This window comes from Protomyctophum parallelum, assembly GCF_964188405.1.
Source record: "Protomyctophum parallelum genome assembly, chromosome: 13".
NCBI lineage: Eukaryota > Metazoa > Chordata > Actinopteri > Myctophiformes > Myctophidae > Protomyctophum > Protomyctophum parallelum.
Genome location: NC_139708.1, coordinates 24362184 through 24384611, shown reverse-complemented (window position 1 = coordinate 24384611; position 22428 = coordinate 24362184). Strand labels below are relative to the sequence as shown.

At 42.4% G+C, this 22428-nt stretch overlaps 1 protein-coding gene across 1 annotated transcript in view; it reads right to left on the bottom strand.

Moving 5' to 3' along the window:
• Positions 1 to 22428, bottom strand: part of asic2 (acid-sensing (proton-gated) ion channel 2) — a gene marked incomplete at its 5' end in the record, with an annotated part of 441728 nt that overhangs the window by 160114 nt on the left and 259186 nt on the right. The gene's annotated exons all lie outside the window — the stretch shown is intronic.

Sequence of the window (22428 nt, the reverse complement as noted above, 5' to 3'; positions counted from 1 at the left end):
CACAATTCGTGCTGACATTAAATCAATTCAATTCAAAGGGGCTTTATATTGGCCTGTGAAAAGAAACATTTACTGTACATTGCCAAAGCAAACGTGAAATAAACTGTAAAAACAAAGAAAAGTATGTACAATAAAAAAAGGTTAAAGGGTTAATGTGTGAAAGAGCTGAAACTACAAAAAATTTGCATTTGCTGTAGCAATAGTTATATGGAAGAAAGTATAGATTTTTTGTAGTCACTTTGTGTAAACCTTTCGAACGTTTAAAAAATGATATCTAGTACAAAACAGCAGCAGTTTTCAAGGTAGTTGCTTGTGTAAGATAATAGAGCACCGAAGTCTGACGTCACTTTCAGTAGAGGGCGCCAGTACACAGGTTCATGTATTTTTTTATTTGCATTGAAATCCCCATAGGGGGATTTTAGGTCGCTCCATATAAGAACTGTGTTCTTATAAATAATTATAAATACTAAACCGATCATCCCGGCCTTTCTGTCAGGGGGTGGCTGTGAGTCGTTAATGATGTCAATTCATATTTGATACAGCCAGTTTCTGGAGAAAATGGAATTAATGTGCCTTAATTGCCATTCATTAATAGCCTTGAAACTACATAATTATGAAAGCAATGTCGCTGCTAATACACGTCACGCCCAGCTGTCAACACATTGCGTTCCTGAGATTCCTCGCTGACGTAAGCTCAGCTGGCGGTGACTCGACTCGTACGAACCACGAAAAAAAAAAAAGGAAAAAAAAAGCCACCTCTGCCACAGAAATACATACAGACACTGCTAGTCAGGTCGATCAGGGGGGGACTGCCCATAGATTCGAAGTCCCGTTAGTCCGAAAATGCAGAAAGGTAACATATTATTCAATTATGATAGCACACCAAGGTCAGCCCTCAAGCGTAAAGAGTGTTTGGGAGGTTGATTTAAATCAATCCTTTACTGACGGTGAATGGAAGATGATTCTACAAACTCAAAGAAGATGTCCCGTGAACTTAGAACCAGATTAGTTCAATTTAAAATAATGAATAGAGTCTACTAGACTCCGAGAAGATTGTTCAAGGCTAAGCTCAGAGATAGTCCGGTTTGCTGGAGGTGTGATGAGGACCTCGGTACACTTATTCATGTATTATGGGAGTGCCCTAGGGTACAGACGCTATGGTGTGCTATTCATGAGAATATAATGCAAATCACAAACCAGGATATTCCTTATACACCGGCTCTCTTTATTCTGGGTGATCCATCGCCACTAAAACGCCTCCCTGCACCTCTAGCTGACTGGATTCAAACAGCATTAATGGTGGGCAGGAAGATCATTGTTAAGGAATGGAAGTCTGAGGTTTTACCTCCAGCACATGTATGGTTCACTCAGCTCGGTATTGTGGCTGCTTTGGAGAGGTTATCCTTTAAGATGAATAATCAGTTGGATAAATATGATCTGAAGTGGGACGTGTTCCTCAGTCATGTTGCAGGTCCCTTGGTGTGATCCATGGTCAGGCAATGCCCTCTTGATCGTTTATTGTATTACTACACATTATGATACGGTTGATGATGCTGCGTTTGGTCGTGTAAATAATGTAAACTATTTTCACATTTTAATTTGATTTTTCCTTTTTTTTCCTTTTTCTTTTTTTATTTGTTTATCTTATCTATCTTAATTGTCTATCCATGAATACGTACTCTGCTGTTGTTGCTTGTGTTTGTATTGTAGGTTTTCTGTTTTATGTGTTTGTAAAAAATCTAAAATAAAGTACTGATCATAAAAAAAGAAAATGCAGAAAGGTTGGCGAGCATGCACTGCTGTTTGGCGAACATGCACTAAGGTTGTCGAACATGCACTGCTGGTTGGCGAACATGCACTAAGGTTGTCGAACATGCACTGCTGGTTGGCGAACATGTGCTAAGGTTGTCGAACATGCACTGCTGGTTAGCGAACACGCGATAAGCTTGTCGAACATGCGCTGCTGGTTGGCAAACATGCGCTAAGGTTGTCGAACATGCGCTGCTGGTTGGCAAACACGTGTTAAGGTTGTCGAACATGCGCTGCTGGTTGGCAAACATGCGCTAAGGTTGTCGAACATGCACTGCTGGTTGGCGAACATGCGCTAGGATTGTCGAACATGCGCTGCTCCCGTGCTTGGGGTTATGTTTAGGTTAGGATTAGAGATAGGGTTAGTAATTTCGGAACAATGGGAGGTCGGAACAATGACATGGCACGAGAGACAGGAGGGAGACGAAGAGAGGGAGGGAGTGAAGGAGGAAGTAAAGAGACAGGGAGAGAGGGGGACAGAAGGGCAGAGGAGCAGGGAGGGAGGGAGAGAAAAAGCCCTTTTCACCCACACAATAACGCAGCCCATGCTGGGTACTGAAAGATGACCACGCTGATCTGTCTGGAAAGCACAACCCCGGAAATTGCTTGTCATTCATGATTTCAATCTATTTTATTTTGCTATACAGATTTAATACTCGTTATCACCCAACTTGAACTTTCATTTGAACAGAACAGCTTCCCAAAATGGATTGGAAAATGCTCTAATGAAAGCATAACATTTAAAGTGAATGGCACTCAGGCCACCTCCAGTGTTGACAGTGGGCAACTATTTGAAGCAAAGAGACAGGCCTATATATTAATAGAGACGGCACCCGGAGGAAACCCTGAGGCGAAATGGACATAGTGGCCGAATTCGTCATTGCAGCTCGAGCCAGCGCTGGTCCGTTGACTATCATTGCGCACGTTCATGTTATTGGGCCCATGACAAGTGAACGAATGTTTCATACGTGAACGCGCGCAAACGGCGCAATGATAGTCAACGGCCAGCAGTGCACGTTCAAGTTATTGGGGCAATCCATCCCAGAATGTACTCTGTTCCTACCCGGAAGGAAGAGTGAAATCGCCTCATGCGCTTTTGAGCAACTTAATGCAAGTGGATGGGAGGAGAAATCCGGTGCCGTCTCTATTAATAATCTAAGGGTATACCCCAATATGGTACACTATGTAACAAAATGATACAGTACAGTTAAGCTCAATGTAGTCAGTAGGAAATGCATTGTTCCTTATTGTCAATATTAAATGACAAACAGTTTAAGATCACCATCACATGTGATCATTAGATTAGATTAGATGGTTGCATCAAAATGGCTGAATTATTGCTGCAGCTCGTGGCTCTGTATGCTGACGTCACCCACAGAAAACCCTCACAATTGGATGACTTAATGCAGTGGTTCTCAATCTTTTATGGATCCAGGCCCACACATCTAACCACTTAACACGGCAGCCGTGGAGTTCATGTAACAGGTGAGCCTCCATCGTTTTCAATCATACTCTTCTTTTGTCATTTCTCTTATGTCCAAACACTTTTGGCTCAATGCATCCAAAGAAAAACATTCACCTGTGGCTGACACTGAAAATCAGCGATTCAACATAATTTACTATTATTGTAAATAGTGCATTTATATAGAGCCGTTATCCAAGGCGCTTTACATAGATTGTGCATTACATTCACCCATTCACACACACATTCACACACCAATGGGAAGGAAACCATGCAAGGCACCAACCTGCACATCGGGAGCAATTAGGGGTTCACTGTAAATTTTAACCTGTACAACCCCCCCAAAAATAAATAAATAAAAACTATTGGGAAGTTAATCTCTGTGAGCAGAGGGAGAACTAACTGATGAGAGCAGAGAGAGTACCACAACACTTTTAGCTAATGATGCTATTAGCACTTCAGAGGAACACACTTAATCAAAGAAGTGATTAGCATGAGCTTGTACAGAGAAATGGACCATTAGTCAGGGAGGGTGATGTGTGGAACCTGCAGGGTTTCAGTCAAATAGTACTTTCACATGATGTACGGGGTGCACTAATCATAATGTGTGCTTGTGCCTGTGTGTGTGTGTGTGTGTGTGTGTGTGTGTGTGTGTGTGTGTGTGTGTGTGTGTGTGTGTGTGTGTGTGTCTGTGAGACAGCATGTTACGTAGCATAACGATGAAGACATTGATGAAGCATGTTCGATGTGGTGAGTTGGAAAACTGCCGAGTTCTCTGGAGATAGCAGAGAGAGAGAGATACAGAGACAGAGAGAAAGACATACAGATAGACAGACAGAGGGAGAGAGGCTCATCCTGGATACAGTTAGCACAGCCATGAGGTAGCTACGGGCAAAGTGACAATAGGGAAGCGAGAAGAAAATACTAATTCAACCATGCTCACGGCAGAAATAAACATCAAAATCTTGATGTTACTGTAGGCTGTATACGCATATAGACAAGAAGTATTACAAAATTGGGCCTTTTAATTAAATACCTAATTAAAACGCTTCCAGTTAAATGTCTACTTACTTGAGCAGTGGAGCTCAAGTCAGTGTGCACATTTCCATCGCCAACTTCAACTACACTTTATATGTCACATCATACGTTTGCAGGTATAGTTTACGCGACGTAGGGGACGGGGTCAAGACCCCCGTGGGCTGATGACCGTATATGGGCCAAATACCTTTATACAAAGAAATGAAATCGCTAGTTTCAGATCAATACAAGTCAAACATGGTTTGGAACAGGCTGACTTTTACAGATATCTCCAGGTGCGGCACTATATCAATCAAGAATGTAAATTCAAAGAGTTTTCTGCAGTTGAATCGGAGTTCTTTTTCATACTGAAGTCAGCCCTTATACAGTGGAGACAAGTAAATCCATCCATCTCTGAGTTATATGGTGCCATTTCTGATGCTAAAAATGAAAGCATGTTGTACATCAAAGAGAGATGGGAGAGGGATGCAGGAATTGTACTCTCAGTATGGGGAGGGATCTGGGAGTCTACCTCAACCTGTTTATGGACTGGAGAGAGCACTGTTGGAAAGATATTATTAGATATGTATCAGGAAAAATACAAAGGTGATGATAGGCCGTGCTGGAGGCAGTGTGGGGCAAAGAAAGCCAACCACTTTCACATTTTCTGGGGCTGCCCCAAGTTGAGGGTGTTTTGGAACAATATTCACTGTGTTCAGTATTTTAATAATCCAATACCTTTTAACTTCACAACCTTGTACCTGGGCCACATTGAATGTCTTAACCAGACGAGATACACAAAGCTCTTGGCAGCCAGCAAAAAGTCAATAACAAGAAGATGGCTAACCCCAATTACACCCACAATGGACGGAATGCACGGAGTAGTCCTGGATATTTTCAAAATGGGAAAATTAACATACATCCTAAGAACTAGACTAGACAATTTCTACCAAATTTGGAACAACTGGATAGTACACATTGCCCCTCTGAGAGCAGACTTTGTGTGATCTCACTGGTCCTAATTGCCTGCTGTATGATCTTTGTAGAAAATGTTTAAGACACTCTTCCTCCTCTCATGGTCGAAGTCCAAAGCTGTTTTGTTTTTGTTCCCTTCAGCAATAATGTAAATACTTTCGTTTAATTGGTTGTTGTTTTTTTTGTCTTTGTCTTTTTCTTTTTCTGCCCACTCTCTTCTTTTTCTCCTTCTGAAATGTACACTCTGAAGCGATATTGCCCTGTTGCCCCTGTTAAGTGTTGACTTGATCTGAAGAAAGCGAGGATTATTAGACATTGGAGATGGAGCCACTTGGAGGGGGGATGAGGGGGGATGGAGGGAAGTGGGGAGAAAAAATAAATCCCGGGAATTGCACTTGTGTCCTATGTATACATAGAAATGCTGTCTATACTGTACTGCTTTTTCCAAATAAAATAAATATTATATAAAAAGAGAAAATGGTATTCCCCTTTAAGGCCTGTTTAGGGTGTGTTAGTTTAGGGTGTGTTTTAGCTGGGTTTTCACCTAGAAGAATATGGAAATCTGGGACACTGTTGAACGAAGTGAACTGTCAGAGACTGACATGAACACATGTTCAGTGACAACGCTGCGGGTCAAGACTCCGCAATGTGCGCATGTTAATTGTGTTAAAATAGCCTATTTTAATGCAATTAATTAACACAATTAATTAACGCCGTTAATGCGATAATTTTGACACACTTAGTATTTTCCAGTATGTTCTTATCAAGCCATGGGTGGCACACAGGGCATCAGTAAGTCTATCTAGGCAAATGCGTTGTTAAAAATAACGTTTTTAAAAGTGTCAACAGACTGTGTTGCTCTCAGATGGTTCCACAGCTGAGGAGCAGCTGAGCAGAAGGACCGGAGGCGGTCACCAGTGCAGACCTTCATAGTAAAAAAGCTTCATAGTGAAAACCGCAGTATCTGCTGTAATTGAAAGCTGCCAGGGCATGTATTCACGATGCATTCTATCTAACAACAAACTCCCACTCTCTACTTTTGTCTGTAGGTCTTTCAACCAACCAGTAATTCTTCCATTGGCAACAACATCTCCATCAAACACACAACATGAGGCACAAGTCAGTTTTTTTTAATACCTGCACCTACCTGACACTTTACGAAAGCCCATCTGCACCACAGGCGCTCATTCCGCAAACATATGCATCACTCAACCACCCAAATCTGACCAGGACCGCAAATGTGAAATACTTGCCGCCTTGTGGCCGCGGGGGTACTGTGCCCTGGGTGCGTTTTCACATTTCTAATTCACTAATAAATTCATTATTCATTTATAATTTGTTAAATTGGAAAAAGGGCTTCGTTAAGACCTCTATATTATTATGGTCAATGCCTGTGTGAAAAGTGGGAGCGATTGGTGCAGGCAGTGAGGAGCTACGGAAGTGTTTCTGACAAGACACACATTCAGACATTCAGACAGACATTGTCAGAATTATAGTATGATGATGATGATGATTATAGTATGATGATGATATTAGTACACTTGTCAGGGCTGAGCACCAGGAAGATCTTGGCTAAATAAACAGATGAATTGACTTACAGTAACCCCTACCGGTTTTGCTGCCAGTGCAAGTGGCACTATGTTCTTGAATCCTGAGTTCCAGGGGGTGCATACTTAGTTTAGACTAGTCATTGGTTAGACAAAAGGTTGGTGAGGGGTGCGTTAAGACGACCGGATTAAGGTTGGTGAGGTGCGTTGAGGGTTGGGAAAGGGTTAAGGTAAGGTTTAGGTGTGCTGCCCCGTGGGAGGTTAGGGTTAGGGTGAGGGTTTGAGATAGGTTGTAGGACTAATGACTGGTCTAACCAATGTCTAGTCTAAACTAATTTGATTGAGCTTGTTGAGTGGGCTTGCTTGGCTGGGGGGCAGTGGCCCACTATACATGAATGATGTAGATAATGTCTGTAATGGTGGGCCAGAACAAATTGTTTGAATCTTTCCCACACCTTTACATGCATGGCCAGTTTCAAATTTTCTCTGATAGTTTGCCATAATATCAGTGAAGCTACGGATACTACTTAGGGCTAAACTTGTAGATGAAGCCTCAACAAGTGCGTGCATAGTTGCATACAGAACCTGTGGTATTTTCTAGAAAGGTTAAACAAACCTGTCAGTAGACAGTGAGAGCATTCACAAATAAACAACCCCATTATGTAGACCTACACTGCCAACATGCATTGCACCCATAGACTGTCACGTGACACATTGGTTTCGACACGGTTTGAAGACACTTTTTCAGTGAATTAAAATCTGCCATCTTGTAACTTCTGGTCCCGAAAATAAACCGGAAACGACTGCTATTGGCTGAAACCGCAGCGAGGGCAAGCATACCCTACCTACTTTATCATTCATTTTTAAAATTACTGGGACCACAATGCATATCATAATTGGGAAAAAAATACTTTAAACTATCGAGTGAAAACATATAGTATTTATGAAAAGGTTCACTAAGGCGGCCAAAACCTCGTTCACTTGAATTTAGTGTAAATGCTTATGCAGCCCGCAGGAGGTGGAATTAACTGCACCCTTAAAAGATTCACTTCCTAGGCTTCAAATCCAGCAGAGCCTCCTTGACGCCTGATTTCACCCTAACACACGGATGGACGGACGGACGGACAGACAGACAGACCTTTACTGAGTGCTGAGAGGCAGCATGCAAGCAGCCCGCAATTAAGAGTTACAGAGTTACAGGTTAGAGAGGTTATCTCTGTAAAGAGACAGAACAGGCTACAGATGAAATGCTCACAATGCTCTCAGAAAAAGATGTATCACATCTGCAGACAGGGGGCAGAGAGAGAATGAGGAAGAAGGGAGAGGCAGGACATGAATATGTTATGGTGTCTCCCTCTTTGTTCAATGCATTCACCATATTCTGTGTGCTGTTGGAAGAGTAAAGGTCAGATGTACCTACAGAGAGGTAAACACTAATGTGCCTTGTTGAAGGTTATCTGCATTAGATCAACACGATCACACACCAATGAAACAATCAAGAGATATTGACTACCGGTATATTCATACAGGGCCTCATAAATGTACATAAGAGCAAAATTGCTGACATGTGAATACAAGGTTTTTTGCTTGAGTCTTGAGTCTTTTGCTGTTATGATTCCCCTTTATTACCTTGAAATAACACTTCAAGCTGCCTTCTTACCAGTGGTACGCTGACTGCGTATTAGGCAAAAAGATAGAGGTGCTCTAAAGGAAATGCTGGGAGTGTTGGCTAGGTTATTTTCCACCTGAAAGACTACATGAAAACACGCATTAATCTCAATGTCAAAAATGTCTTTTGCATTCTGCACTCAATTAACGCCTGATTACCTGTTTATTCTGGATAAAGTAATTACAGAGGAGAAATTATAATTGCATTCCAACAAAAAAAACAAAGAACAAACTGAGTAAAATGTGAAAAACCTAGCATGGTGCCTGTGGGTGTGCAGATTCTAAAAATGTCTTCTACATCCTGACAGTTTTCATTCTGACCTGAGATCAGATTAAAAAAATGTCTTCTATGTCAGTCGCTCTTCGATAAAAAAATAAATAGCAGACCTACAAGCTCATAGCGCGCCACTCGGTGGCGCGCTATGAGCGACAACTTCAGACAAACCACACAACCACACACACACACACACACACACACACACACACAGTACACACACTTACTGTAAGAAAATCTTCCAAAATGTAAGCAAGACGTTAAAACAGCACTTTAATGCTTCGACCGTCTCATAAATCCTTTATGAAATTCTTCCTTTTTCTTCAATGCACTCTGGAACACTGAACACTAAAAATAAAAGAAAGAACACTCTTATCGTAATGGTGGGCCACACCCTGAGACGCGCAATAAGACGCGCAATCAGCGACTGGCGTTTACGCCACATGGTCCCGAAGAAGACTATAAGCACAGAGTACATCCAATCATGATTGCCGACCTTGAATATGATGAGATCACCCTAGTCTTGGACAGAGAAAGGAAGTGAACTATACTACTGACAGTAGAAATGGAGTGTAGGAAGATTGGCCATGAGCTCAATGCCAAGAAAACAAAAGTATTGCCATTTAACTCGGAGGACAAAACCATTGCCACTGCCGACGGGAAGGTGCTCGAGGTAGTCCGGGACTTCAAATATCTCGGTGCCTCGACTGCTTCAATGGAACAGGATCCGAAGGTCCGGAGGGAAAATTATGAAAATTATGAAAACAGCAGCAATGTATACAATTCCAGAGCCACTAAAATGGAAGCCACGAGGCTTCAGAAATTCTGCATTTGTGTGCCGATGGAGTAAATGGAACGACTTGCTATCCCAATGGCTCTGGGTGCATGCCCAAGTGGCCACAATATGGGAGAGAAATGTAATAATCATGTTAAACATTTCCGAGGAGAGAAAAGTAGGCGGTTCAAAGGCCAGACCCATGACAGCTTTTTGCAAGACGTTTGGAGGCAATTTCTTTTGCATATATAGTGCACACACGAAAGATCTATGGCTCCGGGATTATACATTATATTAGTAGGCGGTTGGGAGATCGAATCCTGAACTTTGCGATTCTCAGGGGCTTTTATAGTAGAGCCTGGGTGGAATTTTCATCCCCGGAGACAACATTCTGGGAATGGGCAATTAATACAGCTGTCCAATAATCTTTTGGTTCTATTATGCACTGCATATTTTCTCACTCTTCTTGAATTGGAACTACCGCTAGTTTTGTACTCTTCGGGTGGTTCTGTTCGCGCACGCACGCACGCACGCACACACGCACACACACACACACACACACACACACACACACACACACACACACACACACACACACACACACACACACACACACACACCCCTGCTGAGATGCTATAGGATAGCTCCCACACACTCTAAAAACAGGGCTTTTTGTACTTGTGTGTTGTAGGAGCATGGATATAATTAGTCACATCCTCAGTGTTTATTTATCCACTCAGTTAAAACAACAGTGGTGGGAAAAAAGTACTCACAATTATCCATACTGCAATGTAGACGTACTTTGTTACAAGTAAAAGTCCAGAACTCAAAATGCACTTGAAAAAAAAAAAAAATCACACCAGTGTGAACCAAGTGGTGCAACTCCCGTCTATTGGTTCTCTGTATCGTTCCAATTTGTATCGTTCCAATTTCTTCTCTGTATCGTTCCAATTTCTTCTCTGTATCGTTCCAATTTCTTCTCTGTATCGTTCCAATTTCTTCTCTGTATCGTTTGCGTCCAGCAGGTGGCAGCCATGTCACATACTTCTCTCGTTCCAATTTTACAAATGCGCACACCACTCGTGCTCACACAGGTACACACATCACAAACAAACAGGCACACAGGTACATGGACATTGCATGCTGGATGTAGAAGTGGTTGCACCACTTAAAAAGTACACAAGTATTGGTATCAGATTCAAATTGTACTTGGAAATTGAAAATACTTAAGTGAAGAAACACATATACCTCAACATTGTACTCAAGTACAGTACTTAAGTAAATGTATAGTGCTGATTTACAGTGGGTGTAAAGTAAATGATAAAAGGCCCACCCAGTAGCCACAGCAGTATAAGGTCACTGCTGCACATGCCGCTACTCATTAACTTTGGTTGGCCTCTTTTCCTCATTAGCATCCCGACGTTACAACATGCATGCTTGGAGCAAAACACTGGCTTCTTATACAGTGACCTTACACATATGGACTTGCATAATTTCCTAAGAAGAGGCATTTTCACCTCCAGGGAACGACTTGATGCATCATGGATGAGATGGATGCGGAAACGAGACTCGGAAGCCGTGCATTTTCGCAGAGCCTGAGCCCATTTTGAAGAATTTATTTCCCTGCGCGGGGATCTATTATCCGTACGCGTTGGCCACAAACAGTAAAGTTTCATGTGAGCTCTGAGTCCAGTCAGAGCGAAGGCTGATAAAATGCCAGAGGGAAGAATTATTATTATTTGCATGCAAAGAATATACACAGCGAGCCTACCTGTTGTTAAAACTGCTCTTTTGAATGTCAAACAGGTCACCTGAAAATATGATTATTTTTCTGTGCTCAGTTAGTTTTGTGTTGCATAGGATATTAGCTGGGGGGGGGGGGGGGGGGGGAGAAATATTACCTATTACTAGTTACTTAAAAAAGTCGGGAAAGTTACACGACTGAGCCACCCAGGAGACGGCAATAATACTAATCACCATAGTCTTCCGTGCATTACATGAAAACTGCCGTTGGACGGTCGTAAGTTGATTGAGTTGCATTCTGTTTTACCCTCTAACATTTCATATTTCTAGTTTATTTAAATAATGCCACCGCCGGCGCCGCCCCATATAAGGGTCCATTTGCGCCCATCATTTACCTGGGGACCACCAACCACTGGTGGTCCCCGGACCACTGGTTGAAAACCACTTGTCAAAAGCTTCCTGTAACACCCTGTGAGCCAGATGTTTGGACTCGTGGATGTCCTTTGCAACATCACAGGCTGTGAGACACTTATTTCCTCCTGAAGTTTCTATAGCGTGCTCACGCCGCATCATTAATATCACAGATTTGAATGGTTGAGTATGTAAATGCCAAGAGCTGTATGAGCTATAAGCTATAGCTGGTCTTATACAGAATAAACTAGAACTAGACAAAGTGCCAATCGGCACAGGTCTCCACCAGGGCAGGTCAGGTTGTGGCCTCATGGTGGCGCTATAACAGGCTGTTGAGGAAGATTTGGGCCGGAGGTTCGTGTTGGAGGGATGCAGGTACAATGTTTTTCCATGTGTGCATACATAAGTTGTATACAGATCGATGCAGTTATAGCTAAAAACAGGAATTGGCCTGTTATAGCGCCACTGTCAGGCTGATTTTGAGGAAAAAATTGTGGCATGTCGTCCTCGGCCTAGTGAAAATGTGCGTGTATAATTTAACGGAAATTGCACACTGTGTTTGTGATTTGTGGCCTTTTTTCGAAATGGACGAATCGTGTGAGCTTTGGAAGCCAATCTTAGCCAATCAGGATGGAAGATGGGAAATGGTGCCGCTCCGTGTTGATCACATGACTATGGAGATAGTGTATACCGATTTGCGTGAAATTTGGATAAAATCTGAAGGAGTAATAATAGAAAATGCCTGGTGGCGCTATAAAGAGCAGATGTGAAAAATTCCAGGCAAAGGTTTTTCCTTGGCCTCTAGGGAGTTGGCATACAAAGTTATCCACAGATCCGTGCAGTTAGAGGTAAAAACACTTTTCGGCCAGTTATAGCGCCACCTTGAGTCTGAGTTGAAATTGTTCATGTGGCATTTCGTCCTCGGCCTAGTGGGAATGTGGGTGCACAATTTCACGGAAATCACGCGATGTGCTCATGATTTGCAGCATTTTGTTTGAAACTGAGCACTCCTGTGAATTTTGGAAGCCAGTCTTAACCAATCAGGATGGAGTGTGAGAAATCTGAAAGACCAGTTTGGTTGAATGGCTCTAGAGAGACTGTGTACCAATTTGCGTGATGTTTGGACAAAATCTGTAGGTGTACTGTGCAAAAACTTGTTTTGCACAAAGCGGCCTCCTGGTGGCGCTATAACAGGCCGTTGTGGAAAGTTTGGGGCAGAGGTTCATCGTTGGCATCCAGGGAGTGTGTGTGCAAAATTTGGCATCGATCGGGTTAACGGTGGCCGAGATTAGCTGCTCACGGACGGACGGACGGACGGACGGACGGACGGACACACGGACGGACGGAGTGCAAAACATACTCTCCCCACATGCCTTCGGCCTGGTGGAGACAACGGTGGCCGAGATTAGCTGCTCACGGACGGACGGACGGACGGACGGACGGAGTGCAAAACATACTCTCCCCACATTCCTTCGGCCTGGTGGAGACAAAAAGTGCCCTTCTGGGCACAGGTCTCCACCAGGATAGGAATGTAGGACATTGCAGCTTGCCTTCATCTGGTGGTTGGATAAAAGGGCAACAAAAGTAAATCAGGATGGAGTCTGAGAAATCTGAAAGACCGGTTTCGTTGAATGGCTCTAGAGAGACTGTGTACCAATTTGCGTGATGTTTGGACAAAATCTGTACAAAAACTTGTTTTGCACAAAGCGGCCTCCTGGTGGCGCTATAACAGGCCGTTCTGGAAAGTTTGGGGCAGAGGTTCATCGTTGGCATCCAGGGAGTGTGTGTGCAAAATTTGGCATCGACCGGGTTAACGGTGGGCGAGATTAGCTGCTCACGGACACACACACACACACACACACACACACACACACACACACGGACGGACGGACACACACACGGACGGACGGACGGAGTGCAAAACATACTCTACCCCCATGCCTTCGGCCTGGTGGAGACAACTAAGCTTATGAGGATTCCCTTCGATAGAATATGTCAAACTTTAACCTTAAAGCGTGAGGCAGCGAACGAATACCGTGGCATTCATCATCAGTGGTGGTGGTGATACTGCATGATAAATGGAGGCACTGCGATGCTCAATTCTAATCACAAATTCACAAAACATCTCACACAGGTCTCCATACTATGGATACACAATTGACCCGATTTCCCCGTTCGCGCACTTGCACGGAAATTCATAAAGAGTAGAATTGGTTATATGAATGTAATGTAATTCCCATAGAGATTTCCGAAATTATGTACAGTATACAAATTATTTGAACCCATTCAGATCTGAGGCCGATTCTAAAAACACCTTCTAAAACCTATAGTTTTCTGATTGTTTTCCAGATTCTGTGTCAAAAAAGGTTTGAATAATAATTTAATTATATTTAAATAGCCTTTTGTTTTTGCAGTTTTCAAATATTGTTTTGACACAGAATCAAAATGTTTTATGGTCATGCTTCACCAGGAGCCTGAATGTTTTTTTCTATCTGTGACAACACAAAATGGCTGCCACTGCCGTGCCCTATACTAGTGACCACTAAGCAGTTCCACTGGAGCACTTGGTATTGCTGACACGCCCCGAAACTAATATGGGTGGTACAGCACATCACGTGGTCTGACTGAAAACGATTTCAAACGGCACGTGACTATATCTCAGGCTCTGACGTGACCTAGCATCAAGGCAAGCTGAGTGGCTAGCGCACTAAAGGCTACTAGTTTTGAGGTAACTTTTTGCGTCATACTAGGTGAAAGTATCAAAAAAAATATATATTTTCGCTCGGAAATCTTCGTTACAATGACATTGAGTTGACGTGTAAGTTTTAGGGTAAACTGTTGCATAATCGCAATTTCGCGTGACGAGTTCTATGTTCTCCGTCCTCCCCCCGCTGACATGGCCTCAAACACGGCTAAGTGTTGAACAGGGCTCCGTGCTGGAGCCCTGGAGCTTCACAGGTTACCACTGCCTGTCTAGCGCCACAGCGCCGGGCTAACCTGAGCCCTCCCTGCCTCTCTCTCTCTCTCTCTCTCTCACTCACTCCGATATGGGGGGGCGGTCTCTCTCTCTCTCTCTCTCACACACACACACACACACACACACACACACACACACAGCGTCTTGCATCAGCCATCAGCGCGCATATGGACTGCCTTACGCACCGCCAGTCTCTCTCCCTCCGTATCTCTCTCTCTCTCTCTCTCTCTAATAATAATAAAACGCATCACAGCGCGACAACTTGTGAAGATTAGATATATTCGAAGAAACTAGCATTTAGGAACCACTGGAAAAAATAACAAGTATCCGTGCGCAACTTGGAGCTCTCCAATAGCCACATTCAGAAGGCATGTGATGTCTTCGTCACCACCAGAAGTATAATGAAACTTTCATCTCATTAATCATTGACATAGCGTTATTTAGGCTATAATGATCAACTTGTATGGGTGATCATTTTATGTATATCAAATATTATATTAATATTCTTCGTCTTGCAGCAAGGATATATGTCCCTTCTGGGCCATACATTAGCCAATGGATTAATATTGCTTCAATTTGCTTGTGTTTGCCAAAACAGTCAACAATCATGGTAGAAATCATGGTAAAGCACAATTTCGGGTAGTCACCATCTTGTAAATATGCACAATAAGGGTCCAGACACACCCAATAATAATCCATTGAGTCTCTCATGGTCAGAAACCATGAAATAGACACCAAGTTTGGTTCAGAAGTTAGAGCCAAACCTATATTTTCTGGGTGCTAATATTATGGCGGCCATATTGTGGCAGCCATATTGGATTTCATGGAAACTTGCAATACAAAAATGTTCGTATTTATATCATTGATCAACCTGTGAAGTTTCGTGGAAATATCCCTCAGTTTAAAATGTTGCCCTATTATAACTAATAGGGGCTAATATTGGGGCGGCCATATTGGATTTCCAGCAAAAAAATTGACCGGGTTGTCCATATAGGTTGTGATCCTATGGGGTCATAGATATTATTTCTGGTGGACAACCTTTGAGGTCATGGCAAATGCAGGTTTCCTAAAAAAAGGGTGGTTTGCCCCCTGGGTACCATGCATCATTTTCATTTGACCAACAACAACAAACTGGTTCTAAATGTTCTCCTTTGACAAACAACATTGATTCTAAAGGTTCTAATATGAGAAATAAGGTAAAATAAACATGAAATAAACATGGGGCGAGATATCCGTGCTTTGGGGCGAGATATCCACGCTGTGGGGCGAGAACCACACTTTGGGGGCGAGCTATTCATGGCTTTGGGGCAAGCCGTCTTCACTTTTCGAAATTCCAGGGCGACCGTTCTTCACTTTTCGTGGGGGTGAGTTGGAAAAGGGGCGAGCGTACCTGTTCTGGTTTTCAGTGCACAACACTGCAACAGGCTTATTCTCCATTTTACACCAGTTCCGACATTTATATTCAGAGCTGTAGCATTAATTACCTTGAGTTAATATAATATTTGATATACATAAAATGATCACCCATACAAGTTGATCATTATAGCCTAAATAACGCTATGTCAGTGATTAATGAGATGAAAGTTTCATCATGGTGGTGACGAAGACATCACATGCCTTCTGAATGTGGCTATTGGAGAGCTCCAAGTTGCGCACGGATACTTGTTATTTTTTCCAGTGGTTCCTAAATGCTAGTTTCTTCGAATATATCTAATCTTCACAAGTTGTCGCGCTGCCTGTGATGCGTTTTATTATTATTAGAGAGAGAGAGTGTGTGAGAGAGAGAGAGAGAGAGAGAGAGAGAGAGAGAGAGAGAGAGAGAGAGAGAGAGAGAGAGAGAGGGCTCAGGGGCGCTAGACAGGCAGTGTTAACCTGTGAATCTCCAGGGCTCCGTGCAGCGGAGCCCTGTTCTGCACTTAGCCGTGTTTGAGGCCATGTCAGCGGGGGGAGACGGAGAGCATGGAACTCGTCACGCGAAATTGCGATTATGCAACAGTTTACCCTAAAACGTACACGTCAACTCAATGTCATTGTAACGAAGATTTTCGAGCGAAATAATATTTTTTTTCAATTACATTTATAGCCAATATGACTCTAAATGTGACACCAAAATAGTAGCATAAGTTGCTATGCTACTACGGCCACCAAGCCCGGCGAGCCCGCATAGAAGTCGATGGGGAAAGCTTGTCACACTCTGACGTCAGAATCATGATAGCATTGTTTGATAGCCGTTCTTATCTCCCGAGGGGCGTGTCAGCGGCCCTTTAAGTGTATTCTAGCAGTGAATACAGATTATGTCTCCATTTGTGGCATGTTGTTCACACAATTAAATTCTGCAACAGCAATGTTGGCAGCAGAGCACAAAACGTGATTATTTGTTACAAACCAATTCTCAAACATCACGAAAGGAGTTGGGGAAGGAACAGGAAAGGTCTGCAAAGCAAAATATTCAAGAACACAACAGAAAAAGAGATATAACTTGATTGTGGGACAGAACAATCGAGGAGATTATTCCACAATGATAAGAGCCTGCATGAGACTATTATTAACAGAGCAATACATGACCTGAAGACAGAGTTTAAGCGAGACCTTGTCAAATTCAAAAACAATTTTAAAAAGGCATTAAAGATGGAGCCTAACAGCATGAGAACAGAAATATATCAAAAGCTACAATATCCCAGTGATATACTGGCCCAAGACACCTGGATAAACAAGGTCTCGCAATGCATCGACGAGTTGGAAGCGGCGAATACTGATATGAGGCAAGAATCACTACTCCGTCCCCTGAAACAGCAGACAATATTATGCAAACTAAATTCACAGGCTTAAAGGGAAGGTCACACAGAGACAATATCTGAATTTATGGCATTAATGAGGACAGAGAGGGACGCTCCATACCAATATACATATGCCTTTTTGAAGACATAGACATTACAGAGAGCACACAGAGCTATGGTCCCAAAACCCAAAGACAATGAGACAACGAGACAATTTTCAACCGAAAATGAAAGACCTTATCCCGAAGGCCTCCTAGTTGAAGTATCAGACAGATTTGAAAACTTGTACACATGTTAACGCAAACTGAAGTGAACATGAAACTGAAGGAATCCAAAGACATTTTTATCAAATATCCTCAAAGAAAAGAAGATCTGCTTTCAAACGCCTTACCCAGCCAAGATGAGGATCCGCTAGTATTCCAGAGGTTGCCTAGCCATACAACAGCACATCCAAAGCAACAGAGGATATGAAGAAGGGGCTATGTGATGTGGAGATCCCAGAGGAATAGATATACTTCATGGGAATGCAGGCTCAATCAAATCCCACGTTGGAAAAGGACTGGCGGCAACAGAGTTGCACATATGCTTGGAAGAGGCAGCACGTATAACCAAAACTTGGGAGAGGCAGCACGTATAATCAAAACTAACATGGGCGTACAATTAAGTTGAATTAACTATAGAATGATAATTAGTTGTTTGATTATATATAGTTCAATGAAAAAGGAAGGGATGTCCGCACACTGAATTGTAGCTCCCAGGAAAATTCTTTATTTTGTTACAACGTTTCGACCACTGTGGGTCTTCGTCAGGTATGAGTATACAATATCAAGGGGCGTTTTTATATACAACAGCATATGGGCAGGTCTACAAGGAACAAGCTCTGTTGCAATGATGAAAATCAAGCTAGACACGCCCACCACATCTAAAAGGATGAGGCTGCAATCAGCATGTATAGGCATGTCAAGCTAAGGTCTCTCTCTCTCTCTCTCTCTCTCTCTCTCTCTCTCTCTCTCTCTCTCTATATATATATATATATATATATATATATATATATATATATATTGAAAATTGTGGCTCTAAGGCCAACTTTTTAGAACCCAAAAGTATAAAGGTGCAGACATAGTTAAAAGTAAGCTGCAAACCAAATAAAAACATTGCAATGGATAAAAAAATACTGCCTACAGGATGAGACCAAAATATAATAGCAAAATATATAGTAGGGTACTGTAATTACAGTACAAAACTAGAACTGCACTCTATCGAGTGCATACTTGCTTGTTGCACACTAGTAGGCCATAAATGGCCTACTAGTGCGCAAGCAGAGCGCGCAAGTACTTTTGACCACTACAAACTGTCAAATCTCGGTTTCTCTGAGAAGGAACGTTTGAAAGGTTGAAATATTTGAAAAATGTTTTAAATATTTGCTACCTACTGTACCTACTTTATGCATGCAAAAAATTACTTTGCGCCACTTTTTATGCGTATGCACCGTCCCAGCATATTCGATGCGTATGCACCGTCCCAGCAAATGACGTAATGACTAATTGTGCCTGATACGTCAGTGGTGCCAGATTACATACATGTATACATAGGAGCATTACCTTTAATCCTCCCAACACTAAAACATATCGTCATTACGTCACCATTGAAAACCAATTACACTCTGGCATTGGGTCCCTTAATCCACATCTTTATTACGTAATCATTGAGAGCTAGTTATACATATACTATGTATATGTAATTTGTAAGTTGATTAGCCGTATACTGTGGTTACGTAATGACGATATGTTTTAGTGTTGGAAGGATTAAAGGCAATGCTCCTATGTATACATGTATGTAATCTGGCACCACTGCCGTATCAGGCACAATTAGTCATTACGTCATTTGCTGGGACGGTGCATACGCATCGAAAATGCTGGGACGGTGCATATGAGTCCCGGGCGAAACTTACTTGCGCTCTGCTTGCGCAAGTAATAATGAGGACATAGCATAGGGACAAATAATGGCAATAACACAAATAATACACAAAAGTTAAAAAGATAAAAAATAAAAATAAAGAATTAATTAACCCATAAATGGTTTGACATCAAATTCCTCATTGAGCCCTTGAGGCGCCATAGTGTTGAGTGTATAAAGGTTGATTATATAGTTCAACCTTAAAGGATCATTCAGCCAGCTAAAACAGCAGCCTGAGGATAACACGACAGCTGCAGTTACATGATGATAATTAATTAGTTGTTTGATTAAAGCATCGTTGGTGAAGACCTTATGTGCTACCTAGCACGAAGAGGATTAAGTAAGTAAGTAAATAGATTAAAGCATAAATTAGCCAGATAAAGATGCTGTACGGAGTTGGTAATACAAAAATCACACCCCTGTGAAGTGAGGGGCGCTAATATATTAAAGTCTAACTCATGTTGATATGGTGATGTAATGTGATGTAAAACAAACAGTGACAAAACAAACACAAAATTATCTTTATTGTTAATGGCATTGGTGTTAGGGACAAGATGACGTAAATTTCCCCTTCATTGTCAATGGCGTTTTTAAAACAAACATTGAACTAAAAACAAACATTATATAGGAGGGGCGCCCCTAGAAAATCTAAATGTGACGTTTATATACGAAGATTTGCCAGATTATTTATAATCGTATTATAATATTGTTGCAAGGTGATTAGGGAGTGTGAATACTATACTTATATTTTCCAGTGGAGTTATAATTTGAGATATTATTATTATACAACTCACTTGTTTCTTTCACCATTCTGTGTGAAGTCCTATGTGGGACTATCCCTATTCCATGCAGCATTGCAATGTGGGAAGTTCAAATGCAGTACCATTACAACCACTGGAATCGCTGCTATACACACAGTAAGGCTCCCTAGTCCCTGCTGACGGAATATATGTTAATTCTAAACTGAAGGCTACTGTACATCTCCACTAGCAATGGGAAGACACAGTGGAGCAAAGAGCATAATTATTATCTCTAACAGGGACAACGAAATCACTTCATCACAAAGTTAAGAGCGAAAGCAAAGTCAAGGAGGGTACGGAGCTCCACAAGTATAGACCAGGGGGGGCAGTCAGCCAGATATTTCGTGAAGCCTCATTTGAAATCGGTAGTTCATATAATGGCCTGTTGTGGCGCTGGACTGGACCCAAAAAGCCCCATAGCTCCATAGAGGCCCATGTATTTTGGCCCAACTTCACCTAGACTGTATTACCTTAATAAACATGGTCATGAATATTTTCTTCTTCCAGTCACTAGTTTAAAGTCTCATTTCTAATGTCATAATATTCTTTTTGGAAAATTATGGTCCCATTAATTAAAAAAATGACCATAAAGAAAAAAAAACATCGCGTATGTTCTGAGGGGCGTGGCTACCGTTACAGTCTATGATCGGGATTCCCCTCCCACTCGAGTCAAAATAAAAACCAACGGAGAAGAAGGGGGGAAGTCCCGCCTCGTTGTCTGGGCCAGCCAATGGCCAGCTGGTCCAAAACGGAGCCAGCCAATGGCCAGCTGGTACCAAACGGATCTAGAAAGATGGCGACTTACATCAGGAATTACCATATTATTACAGGCTTCATTTTACGCTTTGTCCATATTTTTTACAGTCTATGGTATAGACGTGATTTCCCTCGGATGGATTTGCCAATCAGCGTCTGACCGGAAGAAGTGGCTCCTTGAGTGGAAAGTGATGTACGCCACAGCGGTACAGCATGTCTTGTCTATTAAGTGCCCTCCTCAGCAAAGTTCCTCCGATCACACTGCCACAGGCAGACATGCTCGCAAGTAACAGGAATGTCACCATCAGTACAAAAGTACTAAGGCTACCGAGAGCCCCAAAAGCACAAGATATAACTACGCACGCACACACACACACACACACACACACACACACACACACACACACACACACACACACACACACACACACACACACACACACACACACACACACACACACACTCACACACACACACTCTCTCTCCCTCCTTCATTCAGCTGCAGATTTCTTGGGGAAATTAACTTTGTCGAATACTGTGCGGCATGTTGTGCGCTACTTTTGTATGGTTGCAAACAGGGTGAATTACTTTAATGAGCAGCATACCTAACGGCTTTGATCTCATCAAGGGGTGCACAAAAGCTGGGAGAAGAAAAAATATTTTTTATAATGAAATTTGAAAAGTTTGCCTAATAACTTCAGGAGAAGCCAATTGGTTTAGCCGGAAATGGTCCTCCCTGACACTTCAATGGTATGAAATGACATGGAATTTGAGAGCTGGATTAGGGAGTTCCTTTGTAGTATGTGGCACAGTATGGATTTTGAATCTTGACGAAACATTTGCAGAATAGATGATGCAGGCTTTATCTGGGAGAATGTAAGTAGGTCGGGGTGGCTTATTTCCGGCATCAGCCCAGAACGGGGTGCAGACATTTTTTTCCGACATACCAGGAGAACAAGGTTGTCTATAGACCGATTCCGTAGCGGGTCTCATGGTCGCAGCCTACGTATTTCCTGTAGGCGGACTCGACGTAGCTGCGGGGTTTAAACCCTCACCAGGCGCATCTCTTCCACTACAGTGAACGGCAGAGTGACTGATGTTTAGTCTGCCTCAAACTTTACTCTTTTACCTGCTTTTTTACTAACACTAACATTACAAAGATGCCCAGAACATCGAGATGAACCTGTGTAGTTTATGGCTGCTCAAACAGTAGTGGCAACATAAAAAAAACAAAAAACGGAATGTCTAATATCCACCGCGGTGGCGGAGACCAGAGCCATTGAGTAATGGTAAATTTGTACACAGCCATGGGCGATCAGATTATAACATTGTGAATGCTGCGTAACGTTCCCATTGAATTCAGTTGAATGAAGTGTATTCGGGTGCGGAAGAATCAAGGCCAATGTGAATCATGGACCAGGCAATCGTATTCATCAGGAACAGTTTGAATCAAACTGACTGCGTGTGAATCTGTCATGTCT